An 11,271-nucleotide genomic window follows, 5' to 3' on the forward strand; every position below is an offset into this window, starting at 1 on the left:
CTCTTTGGCGGCCGCTCGCCTGGCGAAACAGCCTGTGGGGCTGCGGGCTTTGCGGCGGCCGTCAGCCTCGGAGCCACCGGCACCCACCAGGTGCAGCCGCGCCAGCCTGCGAAGCATTTTCCGGTAGGGCCGTTTCTCTGGCGACAGCTCCCACGCCCGAAGAGCCAGGAGGGAAAGCCGTGCCTCGTTGGAAAGCTCTTTGGCAGCCGCTCGCCTGGCGAAACAGCCTGTGGGGCTGCGGGCTTTGCGGCGGCCGTCAGCCTCGGAGCCACCGGCACCCACCAGGTGCAGCCGTGCCAGCCTGCGAAGCATTTTCTGGTAGGGCCGTGGCTCTGGCGACAGCTCCCATGCCCGAAGAGCCAGGAGGGAAAGCCGTGCCTCGTTGGAAAGCTCTTTGGCGGCCGCTCGCGTGGCCCCACAGCCCATGGGGCTGCGGGCTATGCGGCGACCGTCAGCCTCCCTGCCACCGGCGCCCACGTGGCGCCGCTGCGCCAGCCTGCGAAGCATTTTCCTGTAGGGCCGCGGCTCTGGCGACAGCTCCCACGCCCGAAGAGCCAGGAGGGAAAGCCGTGCCTCGTTGGAAAGCTCTTTAGCAGCCGATCGCGTGGCCCCACAGCCCGTGGGGCTGCGGGCTTTGTGGCGGCCGTCAGCCTCCCCGCCACCGGCGCCCACCAGGTGCAGCCGCGCCAGCCTGCGAAGCATTTTCCTGTAGGGCCGCGGCTCTGGCGACAGCTCCCACGCCCTAAGAGCGAGGAGAGAAAGCCGTGCCTCGTTGGAAAGCCCTTTGGCAGCCGCTCGCCTGGCGAAACAGCCTGTGGGGCTGCGGGCTTTGCGGCGGCCGTCAGCCTCGCTGCCACCGGCGCCCACGTGGCGCCGCTGCGCCAGCCTGCGAAGCATTTTCCGGTAGGGCCGCGTCTCTGGCGACAGCTCCCACGCCCGAAGAGCCAGGAGGGAAAGCCATGCCTCGTTGGAAAGCACTTTGGCAGCCTCTCGCGTGGCCCCACAGCCCGTGGGGCTGCGGGCTTTGTGGCGGCCGTCAGCCTCGGCGCCACCGGCGCCCACATGGCGCCGCCGCGCCAGCTTGCGAAGCATTTTCCGGTAGGGCCGCAACTCTGGCGACAGCTCCCAAGCACGAAGAGCCAGGAGGGAAAGCCATGCCTCGTTTGAAAGCTCTTTGGCAGCCGCTCGCCTGGCGAAACAGCCCGTGGGGCTGCGGGCTTTGCCGCGGCCGTCAGCCTCGGAGCCACCGGCGCCCACGTGGCGCCGCCCCACCAGCCTGTGAAGCAATTTCCGGTAGGGCCGCAACTCTGGCGACAGCTCCCAAGCACGAAGAGCCAGGAGGGAAAGCCGTGCCTCGTTGGAAAGCTCTTTGGCAGCCGATCGCATGGCCCCACAGCCCGTGGGTCTGCGGGCTTTGTGGCGGCCGTCAGCCTCCCCGCCACCGGCGCCCACCAGGTGCAGCCGCGCCAGCCTGCGAAGCATTTTCCTGTAGGGCCGCGGCTCTGGCGACAGCTCCCACGCCCGAAGAGCCAGGAGGGAAAGCCGTGCCTCGTTGGAAAGCTCTTTGGCAGCCGCTCGTGTGGCCCCACAGCCCGTGGGGCTGCGGGCTTTGCGGCGGCCGTCAGCCTTTGCGCCACCGGCGCCCACGTGGCGCCGCCGCACGAGCCTGCGAAGCATTTTCCGGTAGGGCCGCGGCTCTGGCGACAGCTCCCACGCCCGAAGAGCCAGGAGGGAAAGCCATGCCTCGTTGGAAAGCTCTTTGGCAGCCTCTTGCGTGGCCCCACAGCCCGTGGGGCTGCGGGCTTTGTGGCGGCCGTCAGCCTCCCCGCCACTGGCGCCCACCAGGTTCAGCCGCGCCAGCCTGCGAAGCATTTTCCGGTAGGGCTGCTGCTCTGACGACAGCTCCCACGCCCGAAGAGCCAGGAGGGAAAGCCGTGCCTCGTTGGAAACCTCTTTGGCAGCCGCTCGCGTGGCCCCACAGCCCGTGGGGCTGCGGGCTTTCCGGCGGACGTCAGCCTCCCCGCCACCGGCGCCCACCAGGTGCAGCCGCGCCAGCCTGCGAAGCATTTTCCTGTAGGGCTGCGGCTCTGGCGACAGCTCCCACGCCCGAAGAGCCAGGAGGGAAAGCCGTGCCTCGTTGGAAAGCTCTTTGGCAGCCGCTCGCCTGGCGAAACAGCCCGTGGGGCTGCGGGCTTTGCGGCGGCCGTCAGCCTCGGAGCCACCGGCGCCCACGTGGCGCCGCCCCACCAGCCTGCGAAGCATTTTCCGGTAGGGCCGCAACTCTGGCGACAGCTCCCACGCCCGAAGCGGCAGGAGGGAAAGCCGTGCCTCATTGGAAAGCTCTTTGGCAGCCGATCGCGTGGCCCCACAGCCCGTGGGGCTGCGGGCTTTATGGCGGCCGTCAGCCTCGGAGCCACCGGCGCCCACCAGGTGCAGCCGCGCCAGCCTGCGAAGCATTTTCCTGTAGGGCCGCGGCTCTGGCGACAGCTCCCACGCCCGAAGAGCCAGGAGGGAAAGCCGTGCCTCGTTGGAAAGCTCTTTGGCAGCCGCTCGCCTGGCGAAACAGCCCGTGGGGCTGCGGGCTTTGCGGCGGCCGTCAGCCTCGCTGCCACCGGCGCCCATGTGTCGCCGCCTCACCAGCCTGCGAAGCATTTTCCGGTAGGGCTGCGGCTCTGACGACAACTCCCAAGCCCGAAGAGCCAGGAGGGAAAGCCGTCCCTCGTTGGAAAGCTCTTTGGCAGCCGCTCGCGTGGCCCCACAGCCCGTGGGGCTGCGGGCTTTGCGGCGGTTGTCAGCCTCGGAGCCACCGGCGCCCACGTGGCGCCGCCCCACCAGCCTGCGAAGCATTTTCCGGTAGGGCCGCAACTCTGGCGACAGCTCCCAAGCCCGAAGAGCCAGGAGGGAAAGCCGTGCCTCGTTGGAAAGCTCATTGGCAGCCGCTCGCCTGGCGAAACAGCCCGTGCGGCTGCGGGCTTTGCGGCGACCGTCAGCCTCCCCGCCACCGGCGCCCACCAGGTGCAGCCGCGCCAGCCTGCGAAGCATTTTCCGGTAGGGCCGCGGCTCTGGCGACAGCTCCCACGCCCGAAGAGCCAGGAGGGAAAGCCATGCCTCGTTGGAAAGCTCTTTGGCAGCCTCTTGCGTGGCCCCACAGCCCGTGGGGCTGCGGGCTTTGTGGCGGCCGTCAGCCTCCCCGCCACTGGCGCCCACCAGGTGCAGCCGCGCCAGCCTGCGAAGCATTTTCCGGTAGGGCTGCGGCTCTGACGACAGCTCCCACGCCCGAAGAGCCAGGAGGGAAAGCCGTGCCTCGTTGGAAACCTCTTTGGCAGCCGCTCGCGTGACCCCACAGCCCGTGGGGCTGCGGGCTTTCCGGCGGACGTCAGCCTCAGCGACACCGGCGCCCACGTGGCGCCACCGCGCCAGCCTGCGAAGCATTTTCCTGTAGGGCTGCGGCTCTGGCGACAGCTCCCACGCCCGAAGAGCCAGGAGGGAAAGCCGTGCCTCGTTGGAAAGCTCTTTGGCAGCCGCTCGCCTGGCGAAACAGCCTGTGGGGCTGCGATCTTTGTGGCGGCCGTCAGCCTCGGAGCCACCGGCGCCCACCAGGTGCAGCCGCGCCAGCCTGCGAAGCATTTTCCTGTAGGGCCGCGGCTCTGGCGACAGCTCCCACGCCCGAAGAGCGAGGAGGGAAAGCCGTGCCTCGTTGGAAAGCTCTTTGGCAGCCGCTCGCCTGGCGAAACAGCCTGTGGGGCTGCGGGCTTTGCGGCGGCCGTCAGCCTCGCTGCCACCGGCGCCCATGTGTCGCCGCCTCACCAGGCTGCGAAGCATTTTCCGGTAGGGCTGCGGCTCTGACGACAACTCCCAAGCCCGAAGAGCCAGGAGGGAAAGCCGTGCCTCGTTGGAAAGCTCTTTGGCAGCCGCTCGCGTGGCCCCACAGCCCGTGGGGCTGCGGGCTTTGCGGCGGTTGTCAGCCTCGGAGCCACCGGCGCCCACGTGGCACCGCCCCACCAGCCTGCGAAGCATTTTCCGGTAGGGCCGCAACTCTGGCGACAGCTCCCATGCCCGAAGAGCCAGGAGGGAAAGCCGTGCCTCGTTGGAAAGCTCTTTGGCGGCCGCTCGCCTGGCGAAACAGCCTGTGGGGCTGCGGGCTTTGCGGCGGCCGTCAGCCTCGGAGCCACCGGCACCCACCAGGTGCAGCCGCGCCAGCCTGCGAAGCATTTTCCGGTAGGGCCGTGGCTCTGGCGACAGCTCCCACGCCCGAAGAGCCAGGAGGGAAAGCTGTGCCTCGTTGGAAAGCTCTTTGGCAGCCGCTCGCCTGGCGAAACAGCCTGTGGGGCTGCGGGCTTTGCGGCGGCCGTCAGCCTCGGAGCCACCGGCACCCACCAGGTGCAGCCGCGCCAGCCTGCGAAGCATTTTCCGGTAGGGCCGTAGCTCTGGCGACAGCTCCCACGCCCGAAGAGCCAGGAGGGAAAGCCGTGCCTCGTTGGAAAGCTCTTTGGCGGCCGCTCGCGTGGCCCCACAGCCCGTGGGGCTGCGGGCTTTGTGGCGGCCGTCAGCCTCCCTGCCACCGGCGCCCACGTGGCGCCGCTGCGCCAGCCTGCGAAGCATTTTCCGGTAGGGCCGCGTCTCTGGCGACAGCTCCCACGCCCGAAGAGCCAGGAGGGAAAGTCGTGCCTCGTTGGAAAGCTCTTTGGCAGCCGCTCGTGTGGCCCCACAGCCCGTGTGGCTGCGGGCTTTGCGGCGGCCGTCAGCCTCGCCGCCAACGGTGCCCACGTGGCGCTGCCGTGCCAGCTTGCGAAGCATTTTCCGGTAGGGCTGCGGCTCTGACGACAACTCCCAAGCCCGAAGAGCCAGGAGGGAAATCCATGCCTCGTTGGAAAGCTCTTTGGCAGCCGCTCGCGTGGCCCCACAGCCCATGGGGCTGCGGGCTCTGCGGCGGCCGTCAGCCTCGCCGCCACCGGCGCCCACGTGGCGCCGCTGCGCCAGCCTGCGAAGCGTTTTCCGGTAGGGCCGCGGCTCTGGCGACAGCTCCCACGCCCGAAGAGCCAGGAGGAAAAGCCATGCCTCGTTGGAAAGCTCTTTGGCAGCCGATCGCGTGGCCCCACAGCCCGTGTGGCTGCGGGCTTTGCGGCGGCCGTCAGCCTCGGAGCCACCGGCGCCCACGTGGCGCCGCCCCACCAGCCTGCGAAGCATTTTCCTGTAGGGCCGCGGCTCTGGCGACAGCTCCCACGCCCGAAGAGCCAGGAGGGAAAGCCATGCCTCGTTGGAAAGCTCTTTGGCAGCCGATCGCGTGGCCCCACAGCCCGTGTGGCTGTGGGCTTTGCGGCGGCCGTCAGCCTCCCCGCCACCGGCCCCCACCAGGTGCAGCCGCGCCAGCCTGCGAAGCATTTTCCTGTAGGGCCGCGGCTCTGGCGACAGCTCCCACGCCCTAAGAGCGAGGAGAGAAAGCCGTGCCTCGTTGGAAAGCCCTTTGGCAGCCGCTCGCCTGGCGAAACAGCCTGTGGGGCTGCGGGCTTTGCGGCGGCCGTCAGCCTCGCTGCCACCGGCGCCCACGTGGCGCCGCTGCGCCAGCCTGCGAAGCATTTTCCGGTAGGGCCGCGTCTCTGGCGACAGCTCCCACGCCCGAAGAGCCAGGAGGGAAAGCCATGCCTCGTTGGAAAGCTCTTTGGCAGCCTCTCGCGTGGCCCCACAGCCCGTGGGGCTGCGGGCTTTGTGGCGGCCGTCAGCCTCGGCGTCACCGGCGCCCACATGGCGCCGCCGCGCCAGCTTGCGAAGCATTTTCCGGTAGGGCCGCAACTCTGGCGACAGCTCCCAAGCACGAAGAGCCAGGAGGGAAAGCCATGCCTCGTTGGAAAGCTCTTTGGCAGCCGCTCGCCTGGCGAAACAGCCTGTGGGGCTGCGGGCTTTGCCGCGGCCGTCAGCCTCGGAGCCACCGGCGCCCACGTGGCGCCGCCCCACCAGCCTGTGAAGCATTTTCCGGTAGGGCCGCAACTCTGGCGACAGCTCCCAAGCCCGAAGAGCCAGGAGGGAAAGCCGTGCCTCGTTGGAAAGCTCTTTGGCAGCCGATCGCGTGGCCCCACAGCCCGTGGGGCTGCGGGCTTTGTGGCGGCCGTCAGCCTCCCCGCCACCGGCGCCCACCAGGTGCAGCCGCGCCAGCCTGCGAAGCATTTTCCTGTAGGGCCGCGGCTCTGGCGACAGCTCCCACGCCCGAAGAGCGAGGAGGGAAAGCCGTGCCTCGTTGGAAAGCTCTTTGGCAGCCGCTCGCCTGGCGAAACAGCCTGTGGGGCTGCGGGCTTTGCGGCGGCCGTCAGCCTCGCTGCCACCGGCGCCCATGTGTCACCGCCTCACCAGGCTGCGAAGCATTTTCCGGTAGGGCCGCGGCTCTGGCGACAGCTCCCACGCCCGAAGAGCGAGGAGGGAAAGCCGTGCCTCGTTGGAAAGCTCTTTGGCAGCCTCTCGCCTGGCGAAACAGCCTGTGGGGCTGCGGGCTTTGCGGCGGCCGTCAGCCTCGCCGCCAACGGTGCCCACGTGGTGCTGCCGTGCCAGCTTGCGAAGCATTTTCCGGTAGGGCTGCGGCTCTGACGACAACTCCCAAGCCCGAATAGCCAGGAGGGAAAGCCATGCCTCGTTGGAAAGCTCTTTGGCAGCCGCTCGCGTGGCCCCACAGCCCATGGGGCTGCGGGCTCTGCGGCGGCCGTCAGCCTCGCCGCCACCGGCGCCCACGTGGCGCCGCTGCGCCAGCCTGCGAAGCATTTTCCGGTAGGGCTGCGGCTCTGGCGACAGCTCCCACGCCCGAAGAGCCAGGAGGAAAAGCCATGCCTCGTTGGAAAGCTCTTTGGCAGCCGCTCGCGTGGCCCCACAGCCCGTGTGGCTGCGGGCTTTGCGGCGGCCGTCAGCCTCGGCGCCACCGGCGCCCACGTGGTGCTGCCGCGCCAGCTTGCGAAGCATTTTCCGGTAGGGCTGCGGCTCTGACGACAGCTCCCAAGCCCGAAGAGCCAGGAGGGAAAGCCGTGCCTCGTTGGAAAGCTCTTTGGCGGCCGCTCGCCTGGCGAAACAGCCTGTGGGGCTGCGGGCTTTGCGGCGGTTGTCAGCCTCGCTGCCACCGGCGCCCATGTGTCGCCGCCTCACCAGGCTGCGAAGCATTTTCCGGTAGGGCTGCGGCTCTGACGACAACTCCCAAGCCCGAAGAGCCAGGAGGGAAAGCCGTGCCTCGTTGGAAAGCTCTTTGGCAGCCGATCGCGTGGCCCCACAGCCCGTGGGGCTGCGGGCTTTGCGGCGGTTGTCAGCCTCGGAGCCACCGGCGCCCACGTGGTGCCGCCCCACCAGCCTGCGAAGCATTTTCCGGTAGGGCCGCAACTCTGGCGACAGCTCCCAAGCCCGAAGAGCCAGGAGGGAAAGCCATGCCTCGTTGGAAAGCTCTTTGGCAGCCTCTTGCGTGGCCCCACAGCCCGTGGGGCTGCGGGCTTTGTGGCGGCCGTCAGCCTCCCCGCCACTGGCGCCCACGTGGCTCCACCGCGCCAGCCTGCGAAGCATTTTCCGGTAGGGCTGCGGCTCTGACGACAGCTCCCAAGCCCGAAGAGCCAGGAGGGAAAGCCGTGCCTCGTTGGAAACCTCTTTGGCAGCCGCTCGCGTGGCCCCACAGCCCGTGGGGCTGCGGGCTTTCCGGCGGACGTCAGCCTCAGCGACACCGGCGCCCACGTGGCGCCGCCGTGCCAGCCTGCGAAGCATTTTCCTGTAGGGCTGCGGCTCTGACGACAGCTCCCACGCCCGAAGAGCCAGGAGGGAAAGCCGTGCCTCGTTGGAAAGCTCTTTGGCAGCCGCTCGCCTGGCGAAACAGCCCGTGGGGCTGCGGGCTTTGCGGCGGCCGTCAGCCTCGGAGCCACCGGCGCCCACGTGGCGCCGCCCCACCAGCCTGCGAAGCATTTTCCGGTAGGGCCGCAACTCTGGCGACAGCTCCCACGCCCGAAGAGCCAGGAGGGAAAGCCGTGCCTCGTTGGAAAGCTCTTTGGCAGCCGATCGCGTGGCCCCACAGCCCGTGGGGCTGCGGGCTTTGTGGCGGCCGTCAGCCTCGGAGCCACCGGCGCCCACCAGGTGCAGCCGCGCCAGCCTGCGAAGCATTTTCCTGTAGGGCCGCGGCTCTGGCGACAGCTCCCACGCCCGAAGAGCGAGGAGGGAAAGCCGTGCCTCGTTGGAAAGCTCTTTGGCAGCCGCTCGCCTGGCGAAACAGCCTGTGGGGCTGCGGGCTTTGCGGCGGCCGTCAGCCTCGCTGCCACCGGCGCCCATGTGTCGCCGCCTCACCAGGCTGCGAAGCATTTTCCGGTAGGGCTGCGGCTCTGACGACAACTCCCAAGCCCGAAGAGCCAGGAGGGAAAGCCGTGCCTCGTTGGAAAGCTCTTTGGCAGCCGCTCGCGTGGCCCCACAGCCCGTGGGGCTGCGGGCTTTGCGGCGGTTGTCAGCCTCGGAGACACCGGCGCCCACGTGGCGCCGCCCCACCAGCCTGCGAAGCATTTTCCGGTAGGGCCGCAACTCTGGCGACAGCTCCCAAGCCCGAAGAGCCAGGAGGGAAAGCCATGCCTCGTTGGAAAGCTCTTTGGCAGCCGCTCGCCTGGCGAAACAGCCCGTGCGGCTGCGGGCTTTGCGGCGGCCGTCAGCCTCGGAGCCACCGGCGCCCACGTGGCACCGCCCCACCAGGCTGCGAAGCATTTTCCGGTAGGGCCGCAACTCTGGCGACAGCTCCCACGCCCGAAGAGCCAGGAGGGAAAGCCGTGCCTCGTTGGAAAGCTCTTTGGCGGCCGCTCGCCTGGCGAAACAGCCTGTGGGGCTGCGGGCTTTGCGGCGGCCGTCAGCCTCGGAGCCACCGGCACCCACCAGGTGCAGCCACGCCAGTCTGCGAAGCATTTTCCGGTAGGGCCGTGGCTCTGGCGACAGCTCCCACGCCCGAAGAGCCAGGAGGGAAAGCCGTGCCTCGTTGGAAAGCTCTTTGGCAGCCGCTCGCCTGGCGAAACAGCCTGTGGGGCTGCGGGCTTTGCGGCGGCCGTCAGCCTCGGAGCCACCGGCACCCACCAGGTGCAGCCGCGCCAGCCTGCGAAGCATTTTCCGGTAGGGCCGCGGCTCTGGCGACAGCTCCCACGCCCGAAGAGCCAGGAGGGAAAGCCGTGCCTCGTTGGAAAGCTCTTTGGCAGCCGCTCGCCTGGCGAAACAGCCTGTGGGGCTGCGGGCTTTGCGGCGGCCGTCAGCCTCGCTGCCACCGGCGCCCACGTGGCGCCGCTGCGCCAGCCTGCGAAGCATTTTCCGGTAGGGCCGCAACGCTGGCGACAGCTCCCAAGCACGAAGAGCCAGGAGGGAAAGCCATGCCTCGTTGGAAAGCTCTTTGGCAGCCGCTCGCCTGGCGAAACAGCCCGTGGGGCTGCGGGCTTTGCCGCGGCCGTCAGCCTCGGAGCCACCGGCGCCCAGGTGGCGCCGCACCACCAGCCTGTGAAGCATTTTCCGGTAGGGCCGCAACTCTGGCGACAGCTCCCAAGCACGAAGAGCCAGGAGGGAAAGCCGTGCCTCGTTGGAAAGCTCTTTGGCAGCCGATCGCGTGGCCCCACAGCCCGTGGGGCTGCGGGCTTTGTGGCGGCCGTCAGCCTCCCCGCCACTGGCGCCCACCAGGTGCAGCCGCGCCAGCCTGCGAAGCATTTTCCTGTAGGGCCGCGGCTCTGGCGACAGCTCCCACGCCCGAAGAGCGAGGAGGGAAAGCCGTGCCTCGTTGGAAAGCTCTTTGGCAGCCGCTCGCCTGGCGAAACAGCCTGTGGGGCTGCGGGCTTTGCGGCGGCCGTCAGCCTCGCTGCCACCGGCGCCCATGTGTCACCGCCTCACCAGCCTGCGAAGCATTTTCCGGTAGGGCCGCGGCTCTGGCGACAGCTCCCACGCCCGAAGAGCGAGGAGGGAAAGCCGTGCCTCGTTGGAAAGCTCTTTGGCAGCCGCTCGCGTGGCCCCACAGCCCATGGGGCTGCGGGCTCTGCGGCGGCCGTCAGCCTCGCCGCCACCGGCGCCCACGTGGCGCCGCTGCGCCAGCCTGCGAAGCGTTTTCCGGTAGGGCCGCGGCTCTGGCGACAGCTCCCACGCCCGAAGAGCCAGGAGGGAAAGCCGTGCCTCGTTGGAAAGCTCTTTGGCAGCCGCTCGCGTGGCCCCACAGCCCGTGGGGCTGCGGGCTTTGCTGCGGTTGTCAGCCTCGGAGCCACCGGCGCCCACGTGGCGCCGCCCCACCAGCCTGCGAAGCATTTTCCGGTAGGGCCGCAACTCTGGCGACAGCTCCCAAGCCCGAAGAGCCAGGAGGGAAAGCCATGCCTCGTTGGAAAGCTCTTTGGCAGCCGCTCGCCTGGCGAAACAGCCCGTGCGGCTGTGGGCTCTGCGGCGACCGTCAGCCTCCCCGCCACCGGCGCCCACCAGGTGCAGCCGCGCCAGCCTGCGAAGCATTTTCCGGTAGGGCCGCGGCTCTGGCGACAGCTCCCACGCCCGAAGAGCCAGGAGGGAAAGCCATGCCTCGTTGGAAAGCTCTTTGGCAGCCTCTTGCGTGGCCCCACAGCCCGTGGGGCTGCGGGCTTTGTGGCGGACGTCAGCCTCAGCGACACCGGCGCCCACGTGGCGCCGCCCCACCAGCCTGCAAAGCATTTTCCTGTAGGGCTGCGGCTCTGGCGACAGCTCCCACGCCCGAAGAGCCAGGAGGGAAAGCCGTGCCTCATTGGAAAGCTCTTTGGCAGCCGCTCGCCTGGCGAAACAGCCCGTGGGGCTGCGGGCTTTGCGGCGGCCGTCAGCCTCGGAGCCACCGGCGCCCACGTGGCGCCGCCCCACCAGCCTGCGAAGCATTTTCCGGTAGGGCCGCAACTCTGGCGACAGCTCCCACGCCCGAAGAGCCAGGAGGGAAAGCCGTGCCTCGTTGGAAAGCTCTTTGGCAGCCGATCGCGTGGCCCCACAGCCCGTGGGGCTGCGGGCTTTGTGGCGGCCGTCAGCCTCGGAGCCACCGGCGCCCACCAGGTGCAGCCGCGCCAGCCTGCGAAGCATTTTCCTGTAGGGCCGCGGCTCTGGCGACAGCTCCCACGCCCGAAGAGCGAGGAGGGAAAGCCGTGCCTCGTTGGAAAGCTCTTTGGCAGCCGCTCGCCTGGCGAAACAGCCTGTGGGGCTGCGGGCTTTGCGGCGGCCGTCAGCCTCGGAGCCACCGGCGCCCACGTGGCGCCGCCCCACCAGCCTGCGAAGCATTTTCCTGTAGGGCCGCGGCTCTGGCGACAGCTCCCACGC

The sequence above is a fragment of the Chroicocephalus ridibundus genome, unplaced genomic scaffold (assembly GCF_963924245.1).
Source record: "Chroicocephalus ridibundus unplaced genomic scaffold, bChrRid1.1 SCAFFOLD_61, whole genome shotgun sequence".
Classification (NCBI taxonomy): domain Eukaryota; kingdom Metazoa; phylum Chordata; class Aves; order Charadriiformes; family Laridae; genus Chroicocephalus; species Chroicocephalus ridibundus.